Source organism: Bos indicus, chromosome 9 (assembly GCF_029378745.1).
Source record: "Bos indicus isolate NIAB-ARS_2022 breed Sahiwal x Tharparkar chromosome 9, NIAB-ARS_B.indTharparkar_mat_pri_1.0, whole genome shotgun sequence".
NCBI classification, from domain to species: domain Eukaryota; kingdom Metazoa; phylum Chordata; class Mammalia; order Artiodactyla; family Bovidae; genus Bos; species Bos indicus.
The window spans coordinates 68,702,309-68,728,745 of NC_091768.1; the positions used below are offsets into that span (position 1 = coordinate 68,702,309).

Consider the following 26,437-nt stretch of genomic DNA (forward strand, 5'->3'; position numbering starts at 1 on the left):
TTTAATATATGTGTGTATTGTGAGATACTTACCCCAATAAGTCTTACTAAATTAGCATCTATCACAACACATAGTTACAACTTTTTTTTTCTTGTGATGAGAATTTTTAAGAACTACTTTCATCAGCTTTCAAATATGCAATACAATGTTATTAACTGTAAGTCACCATGCTGTACATTACATTCCCTAGGACATTTATTTTATGACTTTATTTTAAACCATTACTACATCATATTTAATATATTATCTACGTGATAGGCATTTTTTTAAAACCACAAATAGAAGTTTAAGCTATTTTCTTTTCCAGGACCATATGAGGAAAATATATCATGTAAAAGCAAGTTGCTTGGATAACTAGCAAAAGACTCAGAGGATTACCCTGGCTCTTGTTATTAAAATGCATTTTAGCTCATTAAAACTGAAGAGAAAAGACACCTGTTAATTGAGATTGCCTTTGGCCTCTCCCCTTGGGAGCTTAGCCCGTCCTGTATGTGACAGTGGACCCTGAGGGAGCATCATATCTTTGTTCCTGTATTTTCCTACAGGAAAAGACACAGTAGAAAGTCACTAGTAGTACATGAAACGAATGTACAAAAATTGAAAACCATCCTGTGCGTGCATTTTCAGATTAGAAGGGATTAACTACATTTACATTTTCTCTAATCTTCTAATGTAGTCTTTTCATTTTTAAAATATGTTTCATCATATTAAAAGACTGTTTAAGATTCAGGAATAACCTTATTTATAAGAGGAGTTTATAAAAGCGCTTAGTAGTGCTTATTATGTCCATTGTTATTTTAGTCGCTAAGTCGCCTACGACTCTTTTGCGACCCCATGGACTGTAGCCCACCAGGCTCTTCTGTCCATGGGATTTCCCAGGCAAGAATACTACAGTGGGTTGCCAGTTCCTTCTCCAGGGGATCCTTTTGACCAAGAGGGATTAAACTCATGTCTCCTGCATTGGCAAGCGGATTCTTTACTACTGAGCCACCAGGGAAGCCTGTATTATGTCCATAGTACTTTCTTAACCTATGATTGAAAAATATATAATAAAAAACTCTCCTGGACTTTGAGTGTTTGGGGAGTTTGCTCAGGATGCCCTGGATCAGTGAGAATCCTCCAGACCTCCTCGGGCACCTTTCTTTTCTTACCTGAATGCTTAGAAGGTGAGCCTACCAATGGTTTTAGGTGTCTTGGCATAAGTGTCTATAGTTATATGAGACCTTCACAGCAGTGTGTCCTAAGAAGCAGTACTATGTACTTGCTGGCTATATTTGATGATCCATCTTATTGCTTGCTCTTAACCAAAAAAAAAAAAAAAAAAAAGAATTTCCCCCCAAATCTGTGCCTTTGGGTGAACCATTGCTGATAATCTTTGAAGAGGGAAGTAGGGCTGCTTTCAGCTTCAGAGAGGACTTCTGTAAGAATTTGTGGAGGTTGACTCCCCTTGGATAACTATGTCTGGTGCAGAAGTTGAGTGAAAGATAACTCTCAGCCCATGGGATACTGTGCTGGGGACTCCAGTAGCTTTCCTACAAGTGCAGTGCTTTTGGAATGTCAGCCACTTTTTTCTGTATGACTGCAGTAAATTGAGTGACAGTCCCTCAGCTGTCTTGTTCAATGTTAGACACACATTACAGCATATTATTCCTGAAAAGCGGGAGACAAACTTTTTTTTTTCTGTTGAGGTACCCATTTAAAAAGCAGTTTGTGGAAAGAGAGTGCCATTTAAAATTTTAAGTGTAAGTACCAGAAAGGTTTATTTGGTTCTTATCTTTTATTTCTGGGCTTCTTAGGTGGTGCTAGTGGTAAAGAACCTGCCTCCCAATGCAGGAGACATGAGAGACTCGAGTTTGATCCTTGGGTGGGGAAGATCCCCTGGAGGAGGGCATGGCAACCCACTCTAGTATTCTTGCCTGGAGAATCCCATGGACCAAGTGGTGGGCTATGGTCCATAGGTTCGCAAAGAGTCTGACACGACTGAAGCAACTTAGCACACAGGTATGCATCCTTTGCCAACAAAGGTCTGTCTAGTGAAAACTATGGTTTTTCCAGTAGTCATGCATGGATGTGAGAGTTGGACTATAAAGAAAGCTGAGCACTGAAGAATTGGTGCTTTTGAACTGTGGTGTTAGAGAAGACTCTTGAGAGTCTCTTGGACAACAAGGAGATGTAACCAGTCCATCCTAAAGGAAATCAGTCCTGAATATTCTTTGGAAGGACTGATGCTGAAGCTGAAACTCCAATACTCCAGCCACCTGATGCGCAGAACTGACTCATTTGAAAAGACCCTGATTGTGGAAAAGATTAAAGTCAGGAGAAGGGGATGGTAGAGGATGAGATGGTTGGATGGCATCACCAACTCAATGGCCATGAGTTTGAGTAAGCTCCGCAAGTTGGTGATGAACAGGGAAGCCTGGTGTGCTGCAGTCCGTGGGGTCGCAAAGAGTCGGACACGACTGAGGGACTGAACTGAACTGAAGGCATCCTTTATTTTTATAGCTTAGCCAATGAGATTTGAGAATTGCTAATTAAAGGTTAACCTTTGATACTCTGGTTCCCATATCTGAGTGGGATGCCCTGTCTTATCTGCACTCTCTCTTCCATTCATTCCAGAATCCCTACAACTTGGCTATGTAGCTGAGGTGGCTCCCCTTCAAGTTCAGTTCAGTTCAAAGATATTTTTAAATATACAGTCAACCTTTGATTATCTGGGTTGTTGGTTTAAATCAGATTTTGTTTGAAAAAGAGTCCCATTGCCAGGGATAATCTGATAGTCACTGGAGAATTTGAACTTTGCCCCCAAGAGTCATGTGATTTTGTTGAGGTTACTTAAGCTTGCTGAGTCTTAGTTCACTCTGCTTAGCCTGGGACAGGGTAACCTCCTTAGAAAGGTAGTTGGGTCATAAATGGTGAGATAGGTAAAGGGTCTGGCACAGGGGGAAGCACGAAGTGGAAACGGTATGAGGCAGCCAGTGTGGGCGCCCTAGCGTTCCAGAATGAGGCCAGAGGGGGAGCGCTGTCTCCTCAACTCGTGCTCAGTTGTGTCTGACCCTTTGCGATCCTATGGACTGTATCCTGAAAGGCTCCTGTGTCCATGGGATTCTCCAGGCAAGAATACTAGAGTGGTTTACCACTTCCTCCTCCAGGGGATCTTCCTGACCCGGGATCAAACCCATGTCCCTTGCGTCTCCTGCATTGGCGGGCAGGTTCTTTACCGCTGGGCCACCTGGGAAGCCCATAAGAGGGGGAGTATCCAATGGCAGTAGATAATCCAGTCCTTTACTTGTCCTTTTTCTCCACTGGCTCCCACCACCATGCCCCAGTGTGCACATATGCTCTGTGTGAAACAGCTGTTTTCTCTGCCTGCTACTTAAGCTGAAATTCTTTCTTGGGGTGAGGGAAACACTTTTCATTCTAGACACACTTTGACTGCACCTCTTCTGTAGTCTTCCCCTGCCTTTCCAGGGAGAGTAGTTGTACTTTCCAGCACCTTTGAGATGCTTTGCTCATGCCAGCGGTTAAAACTGATACATAAAGAGTGACTTCTCTGCTGTCTCTGTTGCAGACCTAAGAGCATGAGTAGTAAAAGTGGATCTAATGTCTCCCTCAGGACAACAAAAAGAGTTGAATGGAGAGTGAAAGGGGAATTATTTTCTTCCACTGGTGGTATTATCACCAGCAATATTACCGGAAAAAAAAAAAAAAAAGGAACTACTTCAGCTCTAAGATTACTGGCTTGAGCACTTGCAGTTTGGAGACCAGTGGACAGGGGTCTCAAGAAGGGCTGCAGCCCTGAATTAAGTCGGAGTATGCCATGAAGAGTTACAAACGAACTACTGTGTATAACATAGAACAGCCACCAGGATATACTCTATAGCACAAGGAATTATAGCCATTATCTTATAATAAATTATAATGGAGCATAATCTATAAAAATACTGTTTTGCTGTGCTGTACACCTGAAATTCTGAAACTAAAACAACATTGTATGAACTATTGTGTTTAGTTGCTAAATTGTGTCTGACTCTTTGTGACCCAGTGGACTACAGCATGCCAAGCTTTCCTGTCCTTCACTATCTCCTGGAATTTGCTCAAATTCATGTCCATTGAATTGGTGATGCTATCCAACCATCTTGTGCTCTGCCACCCTCTTCTCTTTTTGCCCTCAACCTTTCCCAGCATCAGGGTCTTTTCCAATGAGTTGGCTCTTCGCATTAGGTGGCCAAAGTATTGGAGCTTCATCTTCAGCATCAGTTCTTCCAATGAATATTCAGGGTTAATTTCCTTTAGGAAAGTCAACTATTCTTCAGAAAAAAAAAAAAAAAAAACAGTAGAAGCACCTCCTTCCCATCCCCAGGAAGCTTCTCTCTCTCTCTTCTGGGGGCAGGGGCAAAGTAGATACACTGGGCAGGGAAGTTTCTCTCCTAAGTTTGCTAAGGTCCTGCTATTAAGTTTCTCCTGTGGCCAGGCTCCTGGCACCTGCTCTGGCCCCGTAGGGACTCCAGACTAGAAGTGCACCCTCTTACCTGATGAATGGTGTGAGCTCCTTAAGGCCAGATGTGGTATTCTATCTATTGTGTTTAAGACTCCTCTCTAGTTTTTGGATGGTATAATTCAGTTGAATTAAGACAGAAGCTCTGAGGGGTTCAGAGGTGCCTGTAGCATCAGGTGGGATAATGTCACCTTGATTGATGGGCAGGTCTTATCAAGTCTAAGGTATTAACTAGTTCAGAGGAAGAGCTACCCTAGACTTAGAGGTTGACTTTTTCCTCATAGCTGAGAAGTCAGCAGTGGCATCCTGAGTCGAATGAAACAGTATGAGGCAGCAAGTCTGGGCGTCCTGGCATTCCAACTCACAGCCAGATGGAGAGTATTAAATGATAATAGATAACCAGGCCTTTTCTTGGCCTTTTTCATTTTGATGTTTTGAAATATCCATGGAGCTATCTTAGTAAAATTCAAAGTTGAACACTTGGTATGCCTGGCGGTGACAGATAATCTGCTTCCCAAACATAGTTCATAACTCAGCTGTGTATGTAGATATTACTTCCTGGATCTCTCTGAAAACACTGATCAATAAATTATGAGCTGTCAGGTTCAAAACCCAATAAATGTCTTCAGTTTTAATTTTTAGTGTTTCAGTAAATCACATTTTGTTGGCATAGAGATAAAAATGAATATCCAAAAGTGTGAATACTGTCTTCATTATAAGTACAAAGGATTATTAATGTATTTAAAAATTTTTTGAATAATTCTGACAAATATTAAAATTTTGAGGGCCAATGGACTCAAAGAATTCAATAGGAATAATTTATTAAAAAATGTGAAAAAAGAAGAAATCATTTCTTAGTTACTTTCTCAACATTATAAGTTGTTTTTATGAGTATGTATATAAAATAAGTTTATTATTTATGAAAGATTTTATTTTACTATAAATATCTGTCTTGTTACTTAAGTTTTGATAAACATACCTCTCTAAAGACCACATGATGGTCTGTTACCTGCATTTCTAAATTATAGTTTTTAATTAATTAAAAAGGAAATATTGATTCTTCTGATGTTTAAAACTTTGCAATTTCTTTGCAGTCTTGGGAAAGAAAAGCATGATTTTCAGCTGTATCATTGGACACTTTGGTATTTTTCAAATGAAGCTTAACCTTTAAAGTGATGATCAGATTGTGCTTGTTAACTTGTCAGAGGGCAGATAGCCATTCCCTAAGGCGTTCTGATGGAATTTTTTTCTCTTCTTAGAAGGTTCACCATGTCAGACACTTTGGCATTATTTTTTGCTTTTCTTTTAATATTACAACAGTTAACATTTGAAGTAGATTTATTATCTTTTTTGTAAAAGGATGTATCTTTTTACCATCTCATCCAGTGGTAGACAGAAACACAGGAAGACTATCAATCAGGTTTAATACAATCTCTTGAATATAAATATGGAAGAAAAATGTCTTTATCTAGAAATGGGATTTTCTTTGTTAACATTATGCTCCATGCATGCATTCTGAGGGAATTATCAGTTACAGAGACCACATGATAAAACTTTGGATTTCCATTAGCCTTAAGCCACTGCAAGGTTTGATGGGGACCAGGGCTCCCCACTGGGACCATGTGCCTGGAGGGGAGTGAGCGACAGTGTGGGCTGAAGTCAGGGCCCTGGTGGGCTGTTGTCACCCTGAAGGTGGCTTTTTATGATTATTTTTATATCCTGTTTATTCTTCCAAGGATCTAACAGAGTTCCTTTAAATTCCTAACAGTTTATTGTCAGGGATTTGGCAGGCTGTTTCTTTTGTTAACCTTATTATATAAAACAGTTGTATTATTTTGCCAAATCAAAGTTTCTCCAATAAATACTTTTAACACACAGTAAAGATAGACCACTACTCTGGAAAAACACTTACTCTATAAACGAGTTTACAGATTGTTTTGTTGGGGAGGCTTTTTTAGCAGGATTGTTCCTCATTACTCCCCAAAAGAAAATACCCTTAATTAGAAGCTCATTGTTGAAAGGAAAAATTAATTTCTTTGCACTTCTGTAATTTTAAAATTACATTATGTTCTGCTTGAGATTAAAGGAGGTTTATAAGCTTTCAACCACTGATTTTGCCTGTCCTTTTCCTTTTGAAAACCTTAGCATCAACGAACTCATAACACTATGTAATCTCACATTATTATAAATAAACTGCAAGAAGAATTTTCAGATGAGTTTTTAAAGGTGACCTGTTGCCCTTTGGTTGTGCTTTGAAATGCAAAATAAACAGTTGAGAAAATTATCCTTCAGTTGAGGAAGAAATTCCACTTTTTCTGAAATCCTATTGCTATTCTAAGGAAAACTGTTAATATATTTGTGAGCAGAGGGCTTTTAAATTTACATTATCTAGAATTCTATCATTTTTTATTTCACTTGTGTTTGTATCTGGGTTTATACAGTGACTGTATAGTCATTGGTAAAAAATGTCTATAAAGTATGGGAAAGTATTTCAGTATCTAATGTATTAAAAGAGATTTGGGGGTTTCTGCAGGATTTGGTTCCCATCCTTGAAATGATCTCTAATAAAGTAAAACAGTAGTTCCACCCTGTCCTGTTTCTTCACCAAAGCTCAGAGGAAAGGTGTGCAATATCCATGGCACTTGGGTGTTTTGAAATCTTCTGTGCTGAAAGGGTAGTGGCTAAGTTTTGGTGGAGATGAAAGTTGCACGGGACCCAGATTCTGTGTGTCAGAGCAAGCTATGATGGCCCTAATTGTGTACATTTACAGTCTGCTGTTTACAGCCGCTGAGGAAATCTTGTATTGTCAGCCATAAGCACTGGCACGTGGGAATCGATGATCTTTTCAGAACAGTAGAGAGAATCTGGGAAAGTGATTAGAAAAGCCTTCTAGCCTCATCAAGCTTCCCTGGTAGCTCAGCTGGTAAAGAATTCACCTGCAATGTGGGAGATCTGCGTTCAATCCCTGGGATGGGAAGATCCTCTGGAGAAGGAAATGACTACCCACCCCAGTATTCTGGCTTGGAGAATTCCAATTCTACTGCCCCCACTACAGATATAACAGTGCCCAATCTCTGTCCTTTCTGAACATCAACATTTTAGGGCAGAAAGGAAACTACAGGTCTTTAAAAGCTACTCTAGGTCATTGGCATTGAAATACTTTTTCACTGCCCACCCCCGCCATCCAAAAAAGAAAGAAAAAAGAAACTAGTAAAAATGTAATCTCAGCAGATATGACCTTGGAACATATTATAATAAATTTGCTTTGCAAATTTTGTCTTGTTAATTTAAAACCATGCTCAAAAGTCAACATTTCTATTTCTCCATTAGCAGCAGTTGAAAGCCAAGTCCTATTATAGATTCCCCTGAAGGATTCCCAGGCACTCCCTTCTGGAGGACCTATTTCTAAACCGGAAACCTTTCCTTTCTGATGAAGGCAGTCACACAACACAGCTCATTCATCGATAATCCTTTAATGCTGTTAAAATGAGTGGGTAGAAGAGGGCCCTTTAATTATCGATTATAAGAAGATTTGACCTTTATGATCCTCTTCTATTATCTTGTGATAGTATATCTTTGGTGAAGTTGGTGGTGCAAGACTTTGAAATGCATGAAAAGAAAGAAGGGGCAGTTACCTATCTGTAACTGTCCCCTAGACCTATTGTATTTATAATAAAAATACATTAGAAGCCCATAATTCCTTTGTATCAGAAGGGATGTTTGTTTGCAAAGGGTTTTAAAAGGGTAGGTGACTCAAGTGTCTAAGTTTACCAAAACCTATAATAATTTTTTCTGTGGGATCCCAAAATGTGAAAAGCAAAGTTTCTCGGTCGTGTCTGACTCTTTTCAACCCCTAAGGGCTTCTCCGTCCACGGGATTTTCCGGGCAGGAGTACCAGAGTGGGTTGCCGTTTCCTTCTCCAGGGGATCTTCCCGACTCAGGAATCGAACCTGGGTCTCCCATATTGTAGGCAGACGCTTTACCCTCTGAGCCACCAGGGAAGCCAACCCTAGATCAACTTGGGTTGTGGGATCCCAACCCTAGATCAACTCCCTCTCCACTTTTATTGTTCTTTCTTTAATGTCTTAAGAGTTTACTTGCTATTGTTTTATTATTAAAGTTACTTGACAAAAAAAATAAAAAATAAAAAAAAATAAAAGGGTAGGTGACCCTACGTGTTTTGAGTGGATTCAACCACGTGACTTTTCAAGTTTGTTTACAAGTGGTTGAGCCGAGCGGACTCAAATCTGTAGAGGGAATTCTAGAGCAAAATCATAACACAGTTTCCATACCCTTAACTATGTTTTCTTGGAACAATTATGTGAGGCTCTTTGGCAGCCAGACTTGGGAATGTGTTATGCTAAGTCTTGTCAGTCGTGTCCAGCTCTTTGTGACCCAATGGACTGTAACCCGCCAGGCTCCTCTGTCTATGGGGATTCTCCAGGCACAAATACTGAAGTGGGTTTCCACTTTCTGCTCCAGGGGATCTTCCCTATTCAGGGATCAAACCCACATCTCCTGCAATGGCAGGCAGGTTCTTTACTGCTAGTGCCATCTGGGAAGCCCTGGGAATATTCAAGTTTAAACTTTCTGACAAGAGTAGCTCAGAGCCCTGTCCAATTGCTGGGGGTTTTCTCTTTGGAAGTTTCAAAAATCCTGTTTGCCTTTGTAAAAGTAGGAAAGGGTACAGAGATGTGAGGAGTAGGTATGCCAGTGTCTTAGAGAACTGAAAATTTAGTTTCTGCTTCTTGAATAGTTTTTCTCACAGGTGGATGTTTTCACAGTGAGTAGTATGGGAGTGGAAGGGAGAAAGGCACACTCCCCTCTGCAAAGAGGAGAGTGAAACTTTAAATGTCAGTAACTAGCTTCTGCTGTACCCTCGTGGATGGCCCATGGAGATTACTGTGTCCACTTCAGTGGTGTCCAAATGAAGAGGGATATGAGGGAAATCAAAGTTTAGGTGAGCCATAAGGCCTGATTAAGATGTTGCAAAATGCGAAAGGAACTAGAGCTATTCTGGAGAAGAGAAAGTTTTATATTAAATGCTTTCAAATATAAGGATCAGATATCTCCTCCTTAAGAAAAAAAATTAAAAAGGAAATACATTTAAATAATGGTATTAGGAAATTAGCTACCTGGATATTTCCTAAATTAAATAATCCCCAGAATGCATTCTCAAGAGAGGTATTATATATGTACTCAGGGAAATTGGGACCTAATCATGTCTTCAGAGTGTGACGACTCATTGCCTGGATAAGTGCAGCATCTGTTGCTGCGACGTGTGTTTTCACTCCATAATCTAAGTTCATATAGTTTTTCTATTTTTCCTATTAATGAATTTTTTTGTAAGTGGCATGATTAGGTAATCATGCTTTCTTAATCTTGTTACCAGAAACAAAGGCAATTAATTTTTATGTTTAAAAAATCAAATAATGATATTTATTATATTAATAATAATAATCAATAACAATTAATAATTATAATTAATAAAATAAAATTAAAATGAATAAAATTTATTTATTTATTGAAATAAAAATTATCAAAAAATCAAATATGTAAGCATATATTTGATCTTTAAAATAATTCCAGTACCTAAAAAATACTTGAATCACTCGATTATAAACACTAAAATTACTGAGACTAAAAAAAGGAAGCATTTCAGTATCCTTACAGAAAGCATAAATTGCACATTCAGTTTCTGTAAGTTACATCAACCATTAAAGGTATATATGTTTACAAAACCATATGACTCATGTCATTCAGCATATCACTGAATGGCAATAATTTTAACACTGATCATTGTATTTAAGGAGAAGACAAAAATGCTTATAAAAAACCTGTTCATCATTCATCTAATATTTTATATTGAATATAAAAATAAAATAAAATATGAAAATACTACTATAGTCTATCATAGATTATAGATTATAGAAAATCTTCTAATAAATTCATCTAATTTTTACATATCGGAGAACAAAGAAATCGAATTAGGATCTGGTCATACAGCGAGATATTAGTAGAATATTAGTGAAAGCAGGAAGCAGATTGAGAAGTGGGGAAAGGGTCTTCTGGTTCCCAGCCCAGGGCATGTTCTACTGAAGTGTGCTGTTCAGAATGCTAAGTGTAGATTTTGAAAAGGGCAGTGAAGGCCTGTGCTGAGAATAAAGATGAGGGAAGTAGATATGTCAGTGTCTGTACCGTTTAGGGAAGAGGGAGGTGTAAGCTCGCAGAGCAGGATTAAGGAAAGCTAGGAGCAGGGACTGGGCTTCCCAAGTGGTGCTAGTGGTAAAGAACCTGCCTACCGGTGCAGGAGACAAGAAATGCACATTCGATTCCTGAGGTAGGAAGAGCCCCTTGGAAGAGGGTATGGCGACCTACTCCAGAATTCTTGCCTGGAGAACCCCATGGACAGAGGAGTCTGGTGGGCAGTACAGCCCGTAGGATCACAAAGAGTCGGACACGACTGAAGCAACTTAGGATGCACATTTGAGCAGGAACTGCATCTCACCAAGCCAGCTTCACTGTAATGGCCCCTGTGAAAGGTGGCCTTTCCAAATATAAAGGGCTGTATGAGGTAATCACTTTAGAACTTGAACTTCATCTTTCTGTGAAGGAAAATGTCTAACATTTGTTAGTATGTACTCTGTGGACCTTGCTAGGTACTTTGTTCATACCTTCTCCCTTGATTCTCACTGGACCATGTGAAGTAACAATTCTCTACCTAAGAATATTCTATTAAAGTGAAGGAACTTGTTCTTTGTTGTTCATCAAGTAATGCTATGAATGCTTTATTAGTTTCCAAAAAAGTGTAAAACATTAAATGCCCAACAGCCTTCAAACTATTTTTGACTATAATTTAATTTTCTTTGATTATAAGATTTCAGGCCTGATAGACATGATTATAAATCATATAATTTTATTTTATTTTATCTCAGTTGTTTGGAGAAACGAGATCTTATTATACCTCTCAGTTATCTAGTGTGTTCTTTTTTAAGATTTTATTTTATTTTCATTAACATATAGTTGATTTAAGGGCTTTCCTGGTGCCTCAGCTGGTAAAGAATCTGCCTGCAGTGCGGGAGACCTGGATTTGATCCCTGAGTTGGGAAGATCCTCTGGAGAAGGGAAAGGCTACCCACACCAGTATTCTGGCCTGGAGAAATTCCATGGGGTCAAAAAGAATCAGACACGACTGAGTGGCTTTCACTTTCACTTTCTTTCATAGTTGATTTACAATGTTATTATAGTTTCAGGTGTACAGTAAAGTGATTCAGTAACACACACACACTTACACACACCTATGTATATTTTTTCAGATTCTTTTTCATTATAGCTTATTACAAGGTGTTGAGTATAATTCCCTGTGCCATACAGCAGGTCCTTGTGGTTTATCTATTTTATGTGTGAAAGTGAAAGTCACTCAGTCGTGTCTGACTCTTTGAGACCCCAAGGACTATACAGTCCACGGAATTCTCCAGGCCAGAATACTGGAGTGGGTAGCCTTTCTCTTCTCCAGGGGATCTTCCCAACCCAGGGATTGAATTCAGGTCTCCCACATTGCAGGTGGATTCTTTACCAACTGAGCCACCAGAGAAGCCCAAGAATACTAGAGTGGGAAGCCCTTCTCTTCTCCAGCAGATCTTCCTGACCCAGGAATCAAACTGGTGTTTCCTGCATTGCAGGCAGATTCTTTAGCAGCTGAGCTACCAGGAAAGCCCATTTTATGTATAGCAGTATGTATTTGTTAATTCCAAACTCCTAACTTATCCTTCCCCCTACCCCCGCGGTCATCTAGTTTTAACCAAGAAGCACTCTGAAGTTCTTCACTGTAGCTGTAGAGCAAACTTTCTGTGTCCCATTTTGGTGAAATAATAGGTGTCTTTTGTCATGTCAGGTGAGTGTGACCCACATCCTGCAGGGTGCTGTCATGCAGAGAGCAGAAGGTGCAGGAGGATCAGGATGTGTCAGTGTTTGGAGTAGCATCACCACTTTCTGTGTGGTCTGAAGTATGTCATTTAATCTCAGTGAGCCATTTCTGAATTTACAAAGTGCATCAAGTACTACCTGCTTCACAGGAATTACTCTGAGATTTAAATGATGAACGATGTGAAAAAGCTTGCTAAGAGTTAGTATTCTTTATACCCTTAAGGGTGTGAACCCATCTTTCTTATGAATATTTCTCCTCCATATCATGGGGGGATTGCATTGCATATGCGTTAGTCTCTCAGTCGTTTCCAACTCTTTGCAACCCCATGGACTGTAGCTCACCAGCCTCCTCTGTCCATGCATATAGTAAGTGCTTAATAAATGCTGGTAATGGATTGGGACTGTAGAAAAAAAGAAAAAGGAATACTGCTCATCAAGGGACATGGGTGCACTAAGATCAGATATCCACTCATTTCCTGGCAAGTTTCTTCTCTTGGAATCTGCTCCAGTGTTGAGGTTGCTTGATCCTCCAAGGCAGCCTTGAGTTTTTGTCCGTCTGCCCTGGATTTTGTCTGCTCCCCCTCATTACAACAGGATTTTTCAGCCCTCTCACTATTGATAGCTTGAATCAGATAATCCTTTGTTGTGGCAGATTGTCCTGTGCATTGTACGATGTTTAGTTACGTCTGTAGTCTCTACTTCTCTTTCTGTGCTGTGCTCAGTCATGTCTGACTCTTGCAACCACTTGGACTGTAGCCCCCAAGGCTCCTCTTGTCCGTGGGATTTTCCAGTCAAAAATACTGGAGTGGATTACCATTTCCTTCCTCCAGGGATCTTCCCGACCCAAGGATTGAACTCCCGTCTTCTACATCTCCTTCTTGGCAGATGGATTCTTTACCACTGAGTCACCTCTTGCCAGGAACTTCAGCCTTAAGAGCAGACCAAGTTGAACAATAAAAAAATATCTCCAGATGTTGCCTTTGTCCTCTGAGGACAAAATTGCCCACAGTTGAAAAATCACTGTATACAACAGTCATACAACAGTCTCGAATGTGTGAAAGTGAAAGTTGCTCAGTTGTGTCTAACTCTTTGTGACCCCATGAACTATACAGTCCATGGAATTCTCCAGGCCAAAATACTGGAGTGGGTAGCCATTTCCTTCGCCAGGGGATCTTCCCAACCCAGGGATAGAAGCCAGATCTCCCACATTGCAGGTGAATTCTTTATCAGCTGAGCCACCAGGGTGTAATCATTATTAACAGCTTGCCTGTGCCTACTCCCCACCAGACTGCCAACCCCTAGAGGACAGCACTGTGTCTTTCTCTGAACCCATGTCCCACACCAGGCAGAAGTACACTGAATATGGAAAGAAAAGGAAAGCACTTAAAGAACTACTCAGTAATTATAGTAATTGTATTGGTTCATTATATGGATTTTTTGTTTTCTTCTGGACCAAAAGGGCAAGGACTCACCAAAACCTCAAGCCTTGTTTCTGAAACCATTAGTGCCACCACCTTTTCCTCAAGCTTCCTTTTCCCATGCCCTGATTGCTGACAGAATTATTCAGTGTGTTCACTCTAAGTGGCATTGGCTACTTGAGACTTTAGGCATCAAGGTCCAGGCAGAGATCAAAGGTTCCTCCTCCTCTCTTTCTCTCCACCTCTTTTTAAAAACTTCATAACACCTTCCACCCCCAGGTTCCAAAGACCACCTATACCCTGAAGATTCCTAAATTCTTAGCTTAGAACCTCCCAATGAATTCCAGAATCATGTATCCTAGCCCTACTAAGATATCTTCTCTTACATATTTCACAAACTCCTGAAACAAAAACCCCATGTGGGTACAGTTGAACTCATGATCTTACTTCTTTGTCCATTTTCTGGAGCAGGGCTTTGCAGTCAGAGTCTTCCTTTGTTCCTTGATAACTCAGTGACCTTGTGCAGATGATTTCTCCTTTTGTTGCACCATTGTCCTCATCTGATAAATGGATACTTGTCTTCCAGGGTTCTTGAGAAGATTAAATTAGGTAATGCATGTAAGCCACTTAAAAAATATTGCCTGAACTGCTTAATAAATGCGAAGTGTTGTTATTGTCTAAAAACATGCCTTCCATGTTTACTTATGTTTACATTACTCAACTGTAAGTGGTTATTAAATCATATTATGTGCCAAGAGATGAGCTACTCACTATAGAAACCAAAATGAATGAGAAATCAGAATGATTCTCATCTCTTACTCCTCCCTTTACCATTTCCCTGTTGCCACCCAGCAAATCCCTACGAATCCCTTTTGTTAATCCCACCTGTCATTTTATTCAGTATGGTCCATTCTTATCCATTTCAAGTGCAATGGCTTCCATGAAGGTTTTGATCCTTTCTTGCTTAGATTATTACAGCTGTCCTTAAAACCAGCCGTTTTGCTTCCAGTTTCATCTCCAGCTTGTCCGTTCATTGTCTTGCTTCCTAGTGTCTTTCACGGCCTTTATAATGAAGGTCAGCCTCTCTAGCATGATGTAGATGGCCCTCGGTGACCTGCTTATCTTTTAGGCTCACGATGGGTGGTATCCCAACATGCTTTAGCACTCAAACTCCAACATGCCAGATTCACTCATATTTTCATACCTTTCTGGCAGCTGTTCCTGCCTCCTTGTTTTCCCTCTTTTCTTTGTTAAGCTAACATCTATTCATCTTTCATTCAAAGCCCCATAATTCCCTAAATTGTGATTTTTTGACATTGTACTCATTTTGATTTCTCATTCATTTCGGTTTCTATAGCGAGTAGCTCATCTCTTGGCACACAGTAGGATTTAAAAACCATTTATAGTTTAGTAAAGCTATGATTCCATAAGACTGAATCAGCCAGTGCAGCCTTATAGAACTGCAGGAATAAAACTGAATCAGAATAAATTGACAGAACTAAGCAGCAAAATTAAGAGTGAAGAAAACATGTAGGTATCTCTAATGGGTAGAATACAGTGGCCAGTAGATACAGAATCTTAAAGCTGAGATCGAGTTAGAAGCCTTGACGGAAAAAGCTCATCTGTAATAGATAATAGAGGGTGGAATACCTAGGGGCCTGGGGGTTAAGGCATGCTACCTTCTTTTACTGTCCCTGCTTTCAAGGAGTTTGATCTCATGAGGGAGAAACCTCAGAGGAAAAAGTGAATCATTTCTTACAATAGAGTACTATTTAAAAAGGTACACACCTAGTGTTACGGCAACAGAAATGAAGTAATTTTTCAACAAATGGGGTCACGTCATTGCCTGGGGGCCAGAAATGACCAGCTCAAACATCAAAGGCACATGTGCAGTGGGCAGATGTTTTACATCATAGCCAAGCCTCCCGTGCCAGTAACAGCTTCATATAAAGAGCCTGATCAAAGATCGCGTTCAGCGGACCAGACTGCCTTGGGATCACATGGCCTGAGCCACAAAAGATGCCAGTGTTTCGTCATTTTCTACCTAGGTGTTTTTTGACTAGTTTGCTGCTAAAAGCATGTCCTTTTTTTTTTTTTTTTTTCCTCTCTCTCTTTTTCAATCCCTTTATTTTAACTCAAACTGTTCTGCTAAGAGATTACTCTCAACTGATGTTACCTCCTAATACTCTCTGCCCACAACGTGGCCCGAGGCTCTCAAATCCTTGGATTAGCCAGGGGGTTGGGTCAGAGCACAGCACATGCTCGGAAATGGACACTCTGCGGGGTACATGTGGTCCCCAAGTCTGGAGGGCGGCATGGTAGAACCTTGAGAACAACCCCTGGACTGCAAGAGCACCTGTCCCAGGCTTCTGAGTCCACTCCATCTTTTCCTCAGAAGCAGCCCTGGTTCTTCGGGAACCTTCATCTTTCTCTACTTGAAATGCTGGCTGAGGACAGAACCAGGCAGTGTTTGCCCAGGAAGTGGGAATTTGGGCAGAGCAAGGGAACAGTGCCTCTTTTGTGCACCTCCATGGGCAGTCCCACTCCTCCGCAACCCTGCTGGCCCCCTCAAATCATCAGATAGCCGGGGATGAGCTAGAGTTCTGTCTCAGGCTCCAGAGGGAAGAAGGAAGGAAGCCCACGCAGTCTTCGGTGCAGCTGAAATATCCCTGATCTGACAGGGGCCCGGTTGCAGGGAGGAACGGGACTCTTCTGATTTGATTTTAATAATTACAACAGCATCAAAAGTATGAATGTTCAGCACATCCTCTGTGTGCGTGCGTAAAAGTACATCCTTTTTTCAGGAAGATTATTTTTCAGACCTGACATGTAAAGTGGGGAAGCATAAGATACTTTCTCAATACTAAGAAGATGACCAAAACATCATTTAGTGTCACTAATCGGGAAGATCCTTGGAGAAATGGCAACTCACTCCAGTATTCTTGCCTGGGAAATCCCATGGACAGAGGAAACTGGAGAGCTACCGTCCATGGGGTCACAAAAGTGTCGGACACGACTGAGCGACTAAACAGCAACGATAAACCATTTTAATCCATGATTTCCTTGAAGGAACCATGTTGTTCTGGTTGGGTCAAGGAATGCATTTCTTTGTTGTTCAAATATGTGCCTTTATAAATTATATTGGGAAAATCTCTAATCATGTTTTATCTTTTGAATTGTCAGCTCATCTTCTTGGGGAGGATTTCTCTTCATTTTTTTTGTTTGACAGATTGAGTATCACATGCTGGCCTTCAATTAGGGTAATGTAAGCAGTTTCCACTCCTGTTATGTGTACACCACTTCATCGTTGAGGTGAAATAGCAGTGAATCACATCCCTGGTTGTGTTTCGGGATTCAATAAACTATTTTCAAGCCAGTTGTTAGCGTTTGAAGTCAATGTCCATTTTTCCGAAACCTTTTACCAACCCCAGAAGACTTGGCTCTTGACTGCTTTGTGTGGAAGGAGCCACCACCCTTGCCCTCTACCCAGTCTAGAGTCTGTAAAGCCTGGGACTGTTTCAAGGGAAGTGCTGAACTGATGTGCAAGAAAGACCCTTTATCAAGACTTGATCTGATTTTGCTGTTGCACATCTGTCACACTGAAATCCCTTCCGCTCCTACAGAAGGGAATACTTACTTCTGCCAGCAGCTTCCTGCCAGAAGTTGGAATGCTTCCCTGTAAATAGTCGGAGTAGCGGGGGTGGAAGAGCTTTCTTCTCTCCCCACGCTGCCTCTGCTTCTGGCAAAGGTTTGGATATTGGCAGGGGCGCCCCGCCTCTGCACAGTCTGTTCCTGGAGGTGGGGGATTCCTCTTACTTCCAATTACCAGTTTCTTTACACGAGGGAGGACATTTTTTGGCACAGATTATCCTTTTCGCTTCATGTCTGGCTGACAGCGCCCTTGCTAATTTATTTTTTTGGCATTTTTTATGCATTTGTTAAGATGTCAAATGGTACGCACAGACCTTTGGAGTGAAGGCTGAGTTTACATCCTGGAGCTTGCAGTAGGTATGGGATGTTGGAAGTTCTCTTTGGAATAGAAGTTATAGTACTGGGTAAATAGACGGTGTTAAAAGTCATTCAGCTGGGTCTCTTTGGGATCCCATGGACTGTAGCCCACCAGGCTCCTCTGTCCTTGGAATTCTCCAGATAAAATTACTCGAGTAAGTGGGTAGCCATTCCCTTCTCCAGGAGATCTTCCCCACCCAAGAATGGAACCCAGGTCTCCCATATTGAAGGCAGATTCTTTACCATCTGAACCACCAGGGAAGTCCAAATATAGGGCATCATGTGTGATTTACTTGTCTTCTTGCAAAAGTCTCATGACCCTTTAGTAAAGAGTGAATCACAGAATCCTAAACTTGTAAGTGGGTCAGGATTTGAAAATTCATGTTCCCCATTGCCTCCATTTCCTTGCTAAGGAAGTTAAAGCCCCAAAACACTTAAGTGACTCACCCAAGGCCACCCAGCTGGCCAGTGCTAGAACCTATGCCAGAATACCAGTCTTCTCTCCTTGTCTTGCATTATTTTCCCTATATTTCAATGCTTTGAAAGTACTGGTCACTTGGTACATTGTATTAGGTACAGCAAATTTATCTTCATAGTTCCTTCTGTGTAGGATGGGGAAAAAAAGAGAAAACCTTACCCCTTTCCCCACCAAAACAATTCTGACTAGCTGTATAGCCATTCTCGATGGATTGGCTATAATTCTTGCAACTAGCTTGAGTTGCCTGGAAAAAGGGTCATGTCAGTGGTTTTCTCCTCTCCCAAGTGGTTGGAACCCTTTGTGGAAACGCCAGCCAGCTGAAACATGTCAAAATCAATCTGTAATTTTGGAGGCTGTGGAAAAGCAGCTCCTGTTGCCTGCCCTGGACAGTCTGTTCTATTATACTATCTGAAACATTAATAGTGCGTTTGTGAAGGCATACTCAGGAAGAACAGAGCTCACAAATTGTTTCTGCAGAGGGAGTGATTATAATAAACAACTAATTTGAGTGAAAGTGGCTCAGAAAATATTTCAGGTTCTGGCTGAGACTCCTATATGCTTAATTAAGTAATTTTTACAAATCTCTTATGAAACCTGATGTTAGGAAGTGCTTTTTTTTTTTTTTTTTAAATAAAAAGTTAATGAACACGGTATCTGTTCAGAACAATTGCTTTTAAATTCACTGGTGAGATGGGGAAGGTTTTTCTGGTAATGATGTTAGAAGAGACTCATCACACATTTCTTGACTGGATTGTGTTATACCAGAAGGTTACTAGCTGGATCAGAGTCTGATTGAATTTTTTTTTTCCTTTTAAGCACTGATCTTCTAACTCAAATTTTAGTGCCCTTTACCTTACAGCCCATTATTTTATTTATTTTGTTTTGGCTGTGCTACACAACATGTGGGGTCTTAGTTTCCTGACCAGAGCTCAAATTTGAACCCCCTGCATTGGAAACCTGGAGTATTAACCACTGGACACACAGGGAAGTCCTGTGATTAGATTTAAAGGAAATTTGAATCCCCTGCATTGGAAGCCTGGAGTATTAATCACTGGACACCTAGGAAAGTCCTGTGATTGAATTTAAAGGAAATGCTGCACATAATGGTAGTTAAAATCCAGAGCCCGTAACAAAGAGGTCTTTTTTTTTTGACAGCAGTTATTAAAAGGGAAAGGATATAAAACTTGTGATGGTGTCATTAGTGGCTAAAACTTAACACTTTAACATTTAAATAAGAAAACGGTGATAAAGGACATTTGGTGTTGGAGTTACATTTTGGGGGGGTTGTTGGAGTTACATTTTTGGGGGGGCTTAATAAAACAACTAAAGCTTTAAAAAATGTTCTCTACCCTTAGACTTTATATTTATTAGTATTTCTGACATTTATGTTCATGGGACTGACAGTTTCTTAGTTCTCTACTCTTAGACTTTATATTTATTAGTATTTCTGACATTTATGGTCATGGGACTGACAGTTTCTTACACACAGTGGGTGCTCTGCAGATATTGGCAGGTCATAGTATATAGAAGATTAAAAATTTTATGGAAAATTTTTGTATCAACTTTTCATTTATGTATTTTAAAATTTATTTTTGAAGTATAGTTGATTTACAGTGTTGTGTTAGTTGCAGTTGTACAGCAAAGGGATTCAGTTTTGCATATATGTATATACATTCTTTTTCATATTTTCCATTATGATTTATAATAGGATATCGAATTTAACTTCCTTGTGCTAAATCGTAGGACCTTGTTGTTTATCCATTCTATATATAATTATCTTCATCTGCTAATCCCATACTCCCACTCCATCATTCTCCTGTCCCCCGTTGGAAACCACAAATCTGTTTTCTAGGTCTATGAGTTTGTTTCTATTTTGTAAGTAAGCTCATTTGTGTCTAAGTTTAGATACTACATATATGTGATATCATAGGGTATTTGTTTTTTTCTTTCTGACTTACTTCATTTAGTATGATAAGCCTCTAGGTCCATAAAGGTTGCTACAGATGTCATTATTTTTTTATATTTTATGGCTGAGTAGTTTTCTATTGTATGTATGCACCACATCTTGTTTAAACATTCATCTCTTGATGGACATTTAAATTGTTTCCATGTATTAGCTGCATTATTTATATATTTTTATTGCTTAGAATTGTATTATAATTTTGAGAAAATCCTTAGACATTTTGGATTTTTACCAGTTCTTTTAAATTAATAATATTCTAAATTGATATGATAAAAGTTATTCTAAAAGATATGATAAAAGTTCAAATTTCCCAAGAGGAAATGAGGGGGCTGTTTTGTTGGTGATGGTTTTGTGAATATAATACTCAACTTTTCTCTTTAAAAAATCATATAATTTAGGAAAGTTCAGTTCAGTTCTGTCACTCAGTCATGTCTGACTCTTTGCAACCCCATGGACTTCAGCATGCCAGGCTTCCGTGTCCTTAACCAACTCCTGAAGCCTACTCAAACTCACGTCCATCCTGTCGGTGATGCCATCCAGCCATCTCATCCTCTGTTGTCCCCTTCTCCTCCTGCCTTCAATCGTTCCCACCATCAGGGTCTTTTCCAATGAGTCAGTTCTTCTCATCAGGTGGCCAAACTATTGGAGTTTCAGCTTCAACATCAGTCCTTCCAATGAATATTAGTATTGACAGGATGGATCTCCTTGCTGACCAAGGGACTCTCAAGAGTCTTCTCTAACACCACAGTTCAAAAGCATCAATTCTTCAGTACTCAGCTTTCTTTATAGTCCAACTCTCACATCCATACATGAATACTGGAAAAACCATAGCTTTCACTAGACAGACCTTTGTTTGTAAAGTAATGTCTCTGCATTTTAATATGCTGACTAGGTTGGTGATAGCTTTTCTTCCAAGGAGCAAGTGTCTTTTAATTTCATGGTTGCAGTCACCATCTGCAGTGATTTTGGAGTCCCCCAAAATAAAGTATCTCACTGTTTCCATTGTTTCCCCATCTATTTGCCATGAAGTGATGGGATGGGATGCCATGATCTTAGCTTTTTGAATGTTGAGTTTTAAGCCAACTTTTTCACTCTCCTGTTTCACTTTCATCAAGAGGCTCTTTAGTTCTTTTTCACTTTCTGCCATAAGGGTGGTGTCATCTTCATACCTGATGTTATTGATATTTCTCCCAGCAATCTTTTCCCTTTAAAAAATCATATAATTTAGGAAAGTATAAAGAAATAAATACCCATCAGTGCACCCTTCATCTTCCAAATCTGCCATAGCTTAATTTCATATTATCTCTGTCACTGGCAGCCTTGCCTTGCATCTCTTTTTCTATCACTAGGTGCAGCTGCACCAGGTAAAAACATTTGCAAAAAATACATGGATGGAACATCTGTCGAATTCCTCACACTGATGATCCCCTCCATGCTGAGAGGTATCTGACATGTGACTGTATTCAGTTCAGTTCAGTTCAGTTCAGTCACTCAGTCGTGTCCGACTCTTTGCGAACCTGTGAATTGCAGCACGCCAGGCCTCCCTGTCCATCACCAACTCCCAGAGTTCACTCAGACTCATGTCCATCGAGTCAGGGATGCCATCCAGCCATCTCATCCTCTGTCGTCCCCTTCTCCTCCTGCCCCCAATCCCTCCCAGCATCAGAGTCTTTTCCAATGAGTCAACTCTTCGCATGAGGTGGCCAAAGTACTGGAGTTTCAGCTTTAGCATCATTCCTTCCAAAGAACACCCAGGGCTGATCTCCTTCCTAATGGACTGGTTGGATCTCCTTGCAGTCCAAGGAACTCTCAAGAGTAGTGATCACTAATAACTTATTTGAATTCTGTTGACAGTATATCACAGATTTCCTTTCTCCTTGTTCAGACAGAATGTATGATCAAGGAAGGTATCACTTTCATACCAAGCAAATTCTAGATCAAGTTGAGTAGTGGAATCTTCTTTATTATTGTTATTATTTTGATAAATGGTGTCCAGACATAGTGCTCTCTCTCTTTTTTTAATTTGAAGACTTTTTTTCCCTGCTAATTTACACTGGTGATCACTTACATGATTAGTGTTATTGGAAGAAGCAAATGTATATTTAATATTACTGAATTTTGAAAGAAAAATGTATAATCTTTGATAGCTTATATTTGAACTGCAAACGCATGGGTCATTTTATGGTTTTTCAGTGAATCATTCTTATAAAAGAAACTTTGAAGAATTGCTCCACTCACTTAAATCCACTATGGCAGAATTTGTTTTGATTTCTTCATACCATTTACTTTCCATTAGCTGATTTTGTCTCATGGTAGGAGAGTCATTTTAAGGGGGAGAAAGGATGTGCACTCACATTCATGTGAACAGTCACCCACCTCTGACAAGTGGATTGCTCAGGGCTGCTGGAGATAACGCCGCAACTTTCCAAATCACTGCCCTTACTCAGTTGAGGTTTGCAGCCTGGAGCTTGCTTTCAGCCCTGCCTCGAGGTCCTCTTGGGAGTCTCTTGTGCTCTCCATGTGCTGGTTCACACCATCCTCCTCAGGTGTCCTCATCTCCTGTTTCCTGGTCCCGATGACAAACCTGCAATGCTTACCACCTCTCTGTACCACAGCCTTTCCACATATTGAACAATAATATTGAACGGACATGAAATTTTCAATGTTTGACTGGTTTTGACTTGCAAAATCAGCAGTCACATCTGCTTCAAGCCACTGCATGCTTGTTTTCATGTTTTCATCCTTCTACCGTTCCCTGACTTCTGGGAATAGTCGACCCTTCCCTGAAAGGTTCATTCGTCCATCTCAGTTCAGCTCAGTCACTCAGTTGTGTCCGACTCTTTGCAACCCCATGAACCGCAGCACGCCAGGCCTCCCTGTCCATCACCAACTCCCAGAGTCCACTCAGACTCATGTCCATCGAGTCAGTGATGCCATCCAGCCATCTCATCCTCTGTCGTCCCCTTTTCCTGCCCCCAATCCCTCCCAGCATCAGGGTCTTTTCCAATGAGTTAACTCTTCGCATGAAGTGGCCAAAGTACTGGAGTTTCAGCTTTAGCACCATTCTTTCCAAAGAACACCCAGGGCTGGTCTCCTTCAGAATGGACTGGTTGGATCTCCTTGCAGTCCAAGGAACTCTCAAGAGTCTTCTCCAGCACCACAGTTCAAAAGCATCAGTTCTTCAGTGCTCAGCTTTCTTCACAGTCCAACTCTCACATCCAAATGTGACCACAGGAAAAACCAGAGCTTTGACTAGACAAACCTTTGTTGGCAAAGTAATGTCTCTGCTTTTCAATATGCTATCTAGGTTGGTCATAACTTTCCTTCCAAGGAGTAAGCGTCTTTTAATTTCATGGCTGCAGTCACCATCTGCAGTGATTTAAAATAAAGTCTGACACTGTTTCCACTGTTTCCCCATCTATTTCCCTTAAACTATTTCTCTTCTGGGATCCACGTCCACCTCCACTGGTTATCCTTTTCTTTTCATAGCTTCCACTTCTAACATTCACCTTGGCTCCTTTCATTAACATATAACATAACCAAGTAATTTCTGTCTTTATATTGGATTTTAAAAACTATAGACAACATTCCACATGTATACACAAGAAATATAAAATGTGTGTGCAGTATAAAGAATTATTGTATAACAAACGCAATTAGTTTAGCTTAACACTAGATCCTTTCTGATACTTCTGAACAGTTATGTGCTCTGATCACTCTTCTTTATCTCCTCCAAACAATATCCTAAATTTTATATTATTTTACCCTTTTTCTTTATAGTTTAATCACATATGTATGTCTCCTTAAAGATCTTTTGTAATAATCTCACATGCTATTTAATATAAATGCTACTGGAGAAGGAAATGGCAACCCACTCCAGTATTCATGCCTGGGAAATGCCCATGAACAGAGGGGCTAGTGGGCTACAGTGGATGGGGTTGCAAAAGAGTCAGACATGACTTAGAGACTAAACAACAAGTATATTCTACAAGAAGTCCTTAAATAAAATATAAAGTCTTTAAAAAATATAAATGCAATGATAATATCTTCTGAAACCGGGCTTTTCACTCACATTTGTGAGATTAATTTACATTAACACGTAGTTTTCTCTCATTTGATTTCCATTTTCCAGGTGTGCTGTTGGAGACTCTATACCTGATCATTGTTGTTGTTCAGTCACTCAGTTGTGTCTGACTCTTCGTGACCCCATGGACTGCAGCACACCAGGCTTCCCTGTCCCTCACCATCCTCTGGAGAGTGCCCAAGTTCATGTCCGTTGAATTGATGATTCCATCCAACCATCTCATCCTCTGTCACCCTCTTTCTGCCTTCCATCTTTCCCAGCATCAGGGTCTTTTTCAGTGAGTCAGCTGTTCACATCATGTGGCCAAAATATTGGAGCTTCAGCTTTAGCATCAGTCCTTCCAAAGAGTATTCAGGGTTGATTTCCTTTAGGATTTACTGGTTTGATCTCCCTGCTTTCAAAGGGACCCTTGAGAGTCTTCTCCAGCAACACAATTCAAAAACATCAATTCTTCAGCTTTCTGCCTTCATTATTTCCAACTCTCACATCCATACATGATTACCAGTAGAGCTATACCTGATGCATGTCCTGAATTCCAAAGTAACTTCTCACTTTTTATTCCCTGACTTTAGCTTATTTTATTTCACTTTGTCAGTTTTGTTGCCAGAAAGAAAACTCTTCTGTCTTAAACAGAAAGGCAAAACCCTCTGCTTAATTGTGTCTCTATTTCTCACTGCTGTCCTTTCTCTTTTCCTTCAAGACTAAAAGCTTAGAGTAGTTCACATTGATTGTCTCTATGTCTTGGCGTCCCAGCCAGGCTTCATTTGACCTCTTGATGGTTGGCTTCTGCACGTTTTTATTTTTCTTTAATCTTCATGACAAAGCTCACGACAGACTCTTTTTTCCCCCTTTTTCTACTTAATGTTAAATGTAAGCCTCCAAGACTGTATAATCAGATTTTCTTGGTTTGAGTGCACTGTACCTGATTTTAATAAGCATTCCTTTTATTTTCATATTGATGGCGTAAAGACTCCCTTACATAATGTAAAAGGCTCCTGGAATTATAATTATGCTCTTAAAGTCTCATATTAAGACAGTGTGGGTGACGTGGTAAGAGAAGGAGGAGAAACAACTTTGCATCAGAAAGTGCTTAAACATATTTTAAATACCTTCTGAATAATAGTGATAGAAGTAAAATTGGAAAAAATTCTAATGGAATATTTTCTTTTTTCCAGGGATTCAGTTCACTTGGGAATGTGACAGTTATCAAGACTCTGAAATATCACAGATGTTTGGCAGCAGGATTAATAGTGTCTTCTCATTTAGACCAGGAGATTACTAGTAGGATTATTGTGCTTAAGACATATATTTGTCTGCATTTGCAAAGTTTAGCAAAGATTATTAAAACAATGATCTAGGTAATTCAAAACCAAGAACTTTGTTGCCTAAATTACTAATATCTCTATTCAAATAATTATCTCAATAATTTAACATTGATTATACCTTTACACCTATGTTCATGAAAATACCCAATTTGGTCAATATCATGGGGCTGCATGGAGAAGGAAATGGCAACCCACTCCAGTATTCTTGCTTGGGAAATCCCATGGACAGAGGAGCCTGGCAGGCTCCAGTCCATGGGGCTATAGAAGTCAAACAAGACTTAGTGACTGAACCACCACCCACCATGGGGCTGCAAGCAAGTGATGAATAGCAGAGATAGCCCTCAAGTTGCTGCCAATCGAGAGGAGAAAAAAAAATCAAAGTAGAGAAATAGTTTATATTGCAGATCGGCCTACAAATGGCATTTACAGAACAGAAAAGGTATATAAAGATTCATGTGAAAGGGGAACTTGATTCTCACAAACTGTATGACAATTTTCCTTTGGAGCAGATTTAAGAGACTACATCTCAAACCTGATTTATGAAATTCCTTTTATTTTTATATAGCCACTGTATTGATGGGTTATTTGCATATCATCTGTGTTCTAATACATGATAAATTTATTTCATTCATCAAACCTGTGTTGTTACTAAACTATCTTCCACTACAAAGAACAGGCACACAGAGCCTGATAAGACGTAGTTGAGAAGTTTAGGGTAGTAAGGAGGTAGATATGGACCA

General features: G+C 40.0%; 1 protein-coding gene across 2 annotated transcripts in view; it reads left to right on the forward strand.

The window, feature by feature from the left end:
- Positions 1-26,437, forward strand: part of TMEM200A (transmembrane protein 200A) — an 86,355-nt gene that overhangs the window by 17,346 nt on the left and 42,572 nt on the right. The window lies entirely within an intron of this gene.